The sequence below is a fragment of the Suncus etruscus genome, chromosome 3 (genome assembly GCF_024139225.1).
Source record: "Suncus etruscus isolate mSunEtr1 chromosome 3, mSunEtr1.pri.cur, whole genome shotgun sequence".
NCBI classification, from domain to species: domain Eukaryota; kingdom Metazoa; phylum Chordata; class Mammalia; order Eulipotyphla; family Soricidae; genus Suncus; species Suncus etruscus.
In genome coordinates, this window is record NC_064850.1 from 40,196,794 (window position 1) to 40,204,744 (window position 7,951).

A 7,951-nucleotide genomic window follows, 5' to 3' on the forward strand; every position below is an offset into this window, starting at 1 on the left:
AAATAGAGAGTGGAGAGAGAAGGGAGGAAGGTTGCTGCATTATTGTGAGTTCAGACCTTCTGCGTGGTCCAAACATTGACTGCTCCAGGGAGAGATGTTCTGGGGGTACCTCCTGGGTATCATTGGCTGTTATTGTTCCCTTGCTAAATATTCATGGATGGAGATGTGGAATCCATCCTCTCGTGAACTGACAGAGGGCAAGTCGAGCCTGTCCTTGACGCTCTCATTGCATCCTCATTTCTGAAAGTCTCTTTCTGGGCTTGAGCAAGAGAGTTTGCTTGTGTGTGCACATGGAAGTTGGTGCCAACTCGCTGCATCATTTAAACACAGAAACCCACTTTCCAAGCAGAGGGGCAGTTTCCTAGAGTGCAGCCCTCTAAGTGGGTATGGGGTGTGGAAAAAAGCTCTGCCAGTGAAATGGAAAATGCTGCAGTCCCATTTCAAAACCAGGGTCTTGAGACCTCCGTGAGGGGGGTTGAGGCACACTATTGCTTATTTGTTCAGAAGTGTGGTGGCTTCAAAAAATAAGGTATCCAAACATGGGTGTGTATGTGTGTCTGCATTTGCCTGGAGCATTTAATTGTCAGTGAGGAGACCATTCGTTCTCCACTTGTCACCATGACTGAGGAGGCCACAAAGGTGGATTTGGGGCGGGTTGCTTGGCCTGGTTCTCTGAGTGGCACTGCGATACATCATGCCCATAATGGACTCAGTGTTCTGTCTTTAGAGACTAAAATTTTTATTGTCTTTTTAACAATTGGTCTCTCAATAACTTAAAATAGAATTTTTGGCATAATAGTGATACTATTTTTATTTTTTATTTTTATTTTATTTTATTTTATTTTATATTTTGGGTCACACCCTGCGGTGCTCAGGGGTTACTCCTGACTGTCTGCTCAGAAATAGCTCCTGGCAGGCACGGGGGACCATATGGGACACTGGGATTCGAACCAACCACCTTTGGTCCTGGATCGGCTACTTGCAAGGCAAACGCCGCTGTGCCATCTCTCCGGGCCCTTTAATTTTTATTTTTAAAATTAAATCACAGTGGAATACAGAGTTTAGAAGTTATTGATCAGGCCAAGTGATAGTCGGTAGGGAGGATGTCTGTCTTGAACATAGCTGACCTGGGTTCAATCCTCAGCATCCCATATGGTTCCCTGAGCACTACCGGAAATAATTCCTGAGTGAAAAGCCTAAAAAACCTCTGAGCACTGCCAGGTATGCCCCCCCCCCAAATAAACAAGCAAAAAGTTGCTGATAGTTGAGTTTTAGTCATATTATGCTCAAACACCCATCCTGTCACCAGCGTTTATTTCCAGACATCAATGTCTCCAGTTACCCCACCGTCACCCCACCCTGCCACTATGGACACTTTTTTTCTCTCCCTTTTTCCTTTTTTTTTTTTTTAGACACTGTGGTTTGCAATATTGTTACTGAAAGGTTATCATGCCTATCACTTTCCCTCTTTTCAGTTCCTAGTTCTTGCCCAGAGTGATCATTCCCAACTATCCTTGTCCTATTAGTCCCTCTCTGTCCCTACCTGCACTTACTCTGCATCATATCTGTTGCCTTTGGGTATGATTCTTGTTCTATGGAAAGGGTTTGCCTTGTTTCTTTATATCCCATAGTTGAGTGTGTTCATCCTATGTTCTCACAGTGTCACTATTTCACTATAAGACATACTTAATCTACCGCCAACAATCTGGTGCCAACTCTCAATCAAAAGATCCCATCCATGCCCCCACCTTTTAGTAGCCACTATAGTTAGTAATAGAAAAAAAGAACAGAAGTCAGGGGTTAGAGAGTACAATATGTAATGTTCTGGTCTTGCACATGGTCAACCCAGGTTTGATTCCTGGGTTCAATTTCCAGGTCTCTCAAGAACTGCCAGGAGTAATTCCTGAGTATAGAGCCAAAAGTAAGCTCAGTACACTGCCAAAAATCAAAATTAGTCCAAAAATTAAAACCCAAAACAAAACAGGATTTCATTTTGTTGTTTTTCTTGCCATGTTGATTTAATCATACATCTTCCACATGTGAATGGAACCCATCCAGTAATTATGTATCATGGACAAAAGTGCTTCAAGGACTTTGTCCCCAATGGCACAATTTCATCTTTCAAATAACGGAACAGAGTTCTATGGCATCTAGGTATAGTGACTGCTTCATTCCACCCCCTGTTGATGGTCATTTCCCGTTATCTTTTGCAGATTTCTTGAACTTGTTGCTGCTGTTGCTCTCACAGTTGAGGCCACTCCTGAGGGTCCTGGAGGTAAAACAAGGCTGATGCTCTATCCCTTGAACCATCTCTTCAATTCCAAATAATTGAGATTTTGAGGTTATTTAAAAGATAGTTACAGGTGATTCCAAATTTAGGTAATTTCATGAAAAACTCAGGTCCCCTCTAAAGAGAGAATCACTTAACATTTGTTTAGTAGAGATATGGGGCAGTGTGAGGTGCTACCCACCTGGATTTGTAGGTAGATAGTTCAACTGATCACCAAAGATACAAAGCAAAGGGACCTTCAGACTTTAAAGAACTTTAGGATACCTGAGATGGTGGGGATATGGAGCATTTTAGGCAAGTAAAGATTATTTTCATTTCCCCCAAATCCTAGTGTTTGTGCAACTAGGTCCAGGAACCAGCATTGAATGTGTTAGACAGCTGATTGTAAGGTAATCTTTAAGCCAAGCCTTGACTTATGTTCACACACAGTCTACTTTTTTTTTTATTTTTATTTTGATCATAATGGCTTACATATCTTTCACAGTAGTATTTTAGGTACATATCAACATTGAATCAGGGGAATACCCATCACCAAATTTGTCCTTCCCCATCCCAGTTCCTCTTCTGCAACCCATAGACCCCACCATCCCCCCCCAACTGCTAGAGTAGGTGGTCCCCTCTTGACCAGCTCACTATTAATGATCATATATCTGTTTGGACCTGGTATCCTCCCTTGTCTCCCCGTCTATTTAAGAAGCAGAGCTAGATAAATAGAGTTATGTGGCTTTGTTTGAAGGAAAGAAGAGCAATAGATTGGGGTACAAAATAAGAGAAAAAAAAGTCGAAATGCTGAAAATAGGCGGAGTCCTTCCAGAGGATTTCAACCTCAGTTTGAGAGAGAATGTGATAAAGGCAATTGAAACACCACCACAATACAGAAAATAAATATCAAATTAATTATCCAGTGAGCACCACAGCAATAAAGACGAGCACCACACAACAGACTCAGTTCTGAAATCAGCTCATGCCGGAGTGCAAAAAGAAAGAGAAAGATAAGATAAAATAAAATAAAATAAAATAATATTGAAGACATCAACTTCAATCTCAACACTAATATAAAGACATCAAAAATCGATCAATCGATAAATAAATATGTGGAAAAATGATTGTTTTGTGCTTTTTTTCTTTTCTTTTTCCCCCTGCATAGGCACATAACTATTGGGGATATTATAGAGGGAATTCCCTTGGCCAAGGAGATACAGGGTTTCTCCCCCCTGAAGTGTATTGTCATGGAATTGACTATAGACTCCTTGCATGATCATTTGCTCTCACCTTGGTGCTTTTGTGGTGTATGGAAGACTTCTGTTTCGTCATGGATGGTAAAATCAGACCTCTGTATCTAGAGATCTTGGTGACTGTGCAGCTCAAGGAGTGGAGCTTATGATGAAGTCTTTCATTGTGGTTCTAACAGTTCTGTTTCTTCAGTGTCGTTTTAATCCATCTTCTGTAGTTGGTGGTCTTGGTCATTATGTTGCTCCTAGGATGGAGCCTGGGATAAAGTCTTTCGTTATGTTTCCGGAAGACCCGTTCAGTTGTGGTTGTCTCAGTCAGACTTCTGAAATTGGAGCTCTTGTTTGTTGAACAGATCGTAGACCAAAAGCTAAGCTAGAGCTTTTTGTTGGTGTTGGTGTTGGTGTTGGTCCCTGGATGTGTACTGGTTGCAACATCCAGTCATCTATATATAGCAATCTTGGCTTTTGCACAGATCAAAGGGTGACATGTTTTCTGATTTTGTCTTATCGTTGGCTGATGAGGAAGGACAACTTGCTCTTAGATCAAGTTGTTCCCATTTCCTCGTTGTCAGGTTCTCAATTTAGCACTGGCACATGTTGGTGTCAGAGCAGCATTATGCATGCCCTGGAGGGGATTGGGCTCCTGGAGCTGCTGTGGAAAACTCTGTCGTTTCTATGTCTGGGGTCCAGGAGTCAAGGCTGGATGGTCAGTGCCTAGTTCCCTGGAGTCTAAGTTGTTTCCACATGACATACGTTCAGGGTGGGAGATGTCCCTGTATTGTAAACAAGTATGAGTTCTTATCCCTAGTAGATAAGAGCTAGTTTGTACACATATGTCTTTTCAGGAAGAAGTGGTGCTACATTATATTGCTGGTGGATTTGGGAGTGGAGAGAGAAGAAAACAGACACCTGACAAAAACTAGGAATATATATGCTCACAAATATCTAAAGAAAAAAAAAGAGTTTCTTTAAAAAAATAAAGATTAAATAAAAGATGTAATTAAGGGAGTAAAGTGGGGCCGGGAGAGATAGCATGGAGACAAGGCGTCTGTCCTTCCTGCAGAAGGATGGTGGCTCAAATCCCGGCATCCCATATGGTCCCCCGTGCCAACAGGGGCGATGCATAAAGCCAGGAACACCCTCCGAGTGCCGCCAGGAGTGACCCAAAAGAAACAAAAACAAATCAAATCAAATAACAAAAGCTAAAACAAAACAAAACAAAAAAACAAACAAGAAAAAAACTAACAAGGATAAAAAAGAAAAAGAAAAAAGAGAAAAAAAAAGAAAAAGGGAGAAAGTGGTACAGGAGATTACTTTACATTTGGGGAGAAACAGGATAAGAGGTAGGTAAGATATAGGTCTATATTTATGATGAAAGTACAGGCTTCCCCATTGTCTTTTGAAATTTCCTTGTGAAGTGTGGGGTCCAGGCAGGGAGGTCTTGGGTAGAGTTCTTGAAGTGGGGGTCCTTTGGAGCTAGTTCTGGTATCAAGCCACAGTCCACATTCGGGAGAGGTGATTAAGAGGGCCACACTGCATGGGTCAGTTGGGGTGTTGGTTGTATTTTCTTGCCGGGAACGAGGTGAGAGTTTAGATGGGTGTCTCTTCACTTGTATAGTGAGTACTGGCTCGTTGGGGTAGGAGGTCGGTCTTGATGCCTAATGGATTAAGAACTAAGGGTGGAGAGTTATAATATGGTGGGATATGGGGGTGGGTGGGATTGAGGGGTGAAGGAATAGCCGGATTTCTGGGGGAGGGAGAGGGGATTGTATATGGGAGGGGTTATATAGGGTATAGGTATTGGTTGTTTGTGCTTTAGGTTTGTTCCTTAAGGAGGATTCCTCTTTTCACACAGTCTACTGGGGCTCCTCGGACAGGGTTTTAAAGGAACAATGTGAGAGCCAGAGAAACAATACAGCAGGCAAGGCACTGGCTTTGCATAGAGTCCCAGCAATACATCTGGTTCCTCAGAGCCCCACCAGGCGTGATCTCTGTGCGCAGAGCTAGACAAAAAGTCTAAACCTAATCAAGTGAGTCCCCTAAAACTCCCAAAATAAAAAAAGGAAATATGAAATAAATTGCACCTTCCAAGTGATGCCAGTTGAAATCAGAGTGGGAGAAAAAAATCTGCTTTTCATTTCTAGCAAGGGCCAGAGCAAGGGCAGAAGTGAGACCGAGCTGCCAGAAATGGGCACTTGGACAAAAGTCAGAAATGCATGCGCGCGCACACACACACACACACACACACACACACACACACACACACACTCACACACACTCACACACGCAATATGTTTGGGCAGAGGGGTTCAGGTTCAGTCAGTGATGCTCATGTGCTACAGCCAATGATGCTCAGGAGCTACTCCAGGCTCTGTGCTCATGCGATTGGGCAGTGGAGATGAAGCCTAGGTCGACTATGAACAGGACAAGCACCTCATCCTAGTCATAGCACATTTCAGATTGTGCTAGAAGTTTGGGGTGTCCTAGCTTGCTGGGAGCCCCTATTCCAGCCTCCAGGAATCATGTTTGAGTCCCAGCCACTAAGAGATGGTTTTAGGGTCAGGAGAAGGTGAGGTTACTGATAGAGACAGAAAAAGTCACCCCTTAGGATTGGAGCAAAAGTACAGCTGAGTGGGCATTTACCTTGTAGGCAACCCACCTAGGTTCAATCCCTGAACCCCACAGGGTTCCCTTGAACACCACCAAGAGTAATTCCTGAGCAAAGAGCCAGGAGTAATCACTGAGCACCGTTTGTTTTGTAGCTCAAAAACCAAACCAAAAAGAAAGTTACCCCTAATCTGGTTCCTTGAACTCTCACCACAAACCGTGAGAGTTCCTGACAGAACATGGTTCCTCAGGGATTCCACTGGCCAAAGGTAGGGGTTGGACCCCAGACTCACAATCCAGAAGTGAGGGGCACAGTTTCCTCTGTGGGGCTGCCTCCAGTGAAGGAAACCCATCTCCAACCGTGCCCCTTTCTCTCAGCAACCGGCTCTTCCTCTCCCCTCTGCCGCAGCTCCTTTGCTGCGAATGTTCCAGCATTTGTTGAGAACTCACTTAGGGCGCAGGAAGCAGCTTGGGCGAAGGGTTCCGAGTTTCCTGTGAACTCTTCAACACAGATGTCGAAAAATCCCAGTTTGTTTTCTACCAACTTTTCCCTGATGTCAATTGTTGTCTCACTGCTTTCTGAGCTGACCGCAGGTATGTGATTTTGGCCCCAGCCCTGCGCCTTCGTCATATACGATTTCACTAATCGAAAGGGCTGGGAAAATATTTTACCCTTGACAGTGACCCGAATTACAATTAAAGCTTATGATGTGGGCCTCCTATATGCCTAAAGAGACAACAAGATTTGCTATGTAATTTGAGAAGCACTTACAAGCCAGTTCCCTATGCTGTAAGCTGATTATAAATAAGGTTCAGCCCAATTGCTTCCATCAGAACATCAGAATTCACAGCCAAATAAAAGGGCTCAACCCTGGCACGCTGTTGTTTCGTATTTTGCTTTGATACATAAATCAGATTCTCTTAGCAACTGCTGCATATCATGTTTATTAAATACCGTCTGGTTAGTACAGAGCACGGAGTCAAAATCTCTCGGAAAAAAACCTTTCACACGGCAACTCTAAAAAACATCTCGAGGCAAACATCTTTCTTCTGAGTTCAGGGAGGCTGTGAATAGGGGCTTCTAGTTCTTCTTCTTTTTTTTTAAGTTTTGGTTTTGGGGCCATACCGGCAGCATTCAGGAATTACTCCTGGCTCTATGCTCAGAAATTGCTCGTGCCTCAGGGGACCATATGGGATGCCAGGGATCGAACCCGTGTTCTTCCTGGGTCAGCCAAATGCAAAGCAAATGCCCTACCACTTGTGCTACCACTCTGGCCCCAGGGCTTCTAGTTCTGAAAGTCCCCAAAGGGACTTTTAAAATAAAATAATTAATTAATTAAAAGTTAATTAAATTTTTTTTTGGTTTGGGATCCACATTCAGTGATGTTCAGGGGTTACTCCTGGTTCTATACTCAGGAATCACTCCTAGTGGTCTTGGGGGAGCCCTATGAAATGCTGGGGATTAAATTTGGGTTGGCTTCGTGCAAGGCAAGACCCTTACCCTCTGTGTTCTGCCACTGATCAATTCAGATTTTTATAGGTTTCACTTTCTAGCTTTCTAGTTTCTTTCCCAATCAAAAAAAGTTTATGTGTTCTAGTCAAGAACTGGGTGTCAGGGCCCGGAGAGATAGCACAGTGGTGTTTGCCTTGCAAGCAACCGATCCAGAACCAAAGGTGGTTGGTTCGAATCCCGGTGTCCCATATGGTCCCCCGTGCCTGCCAGGAGCTATTTCTAAGCAGACAGCCAGGAGTAACCCCTAAGCACTGCTGGGTGTGGCCCAAAAACCAAAAAAAAAAAAAAAAAAAAAAAAAAAGAACTGGG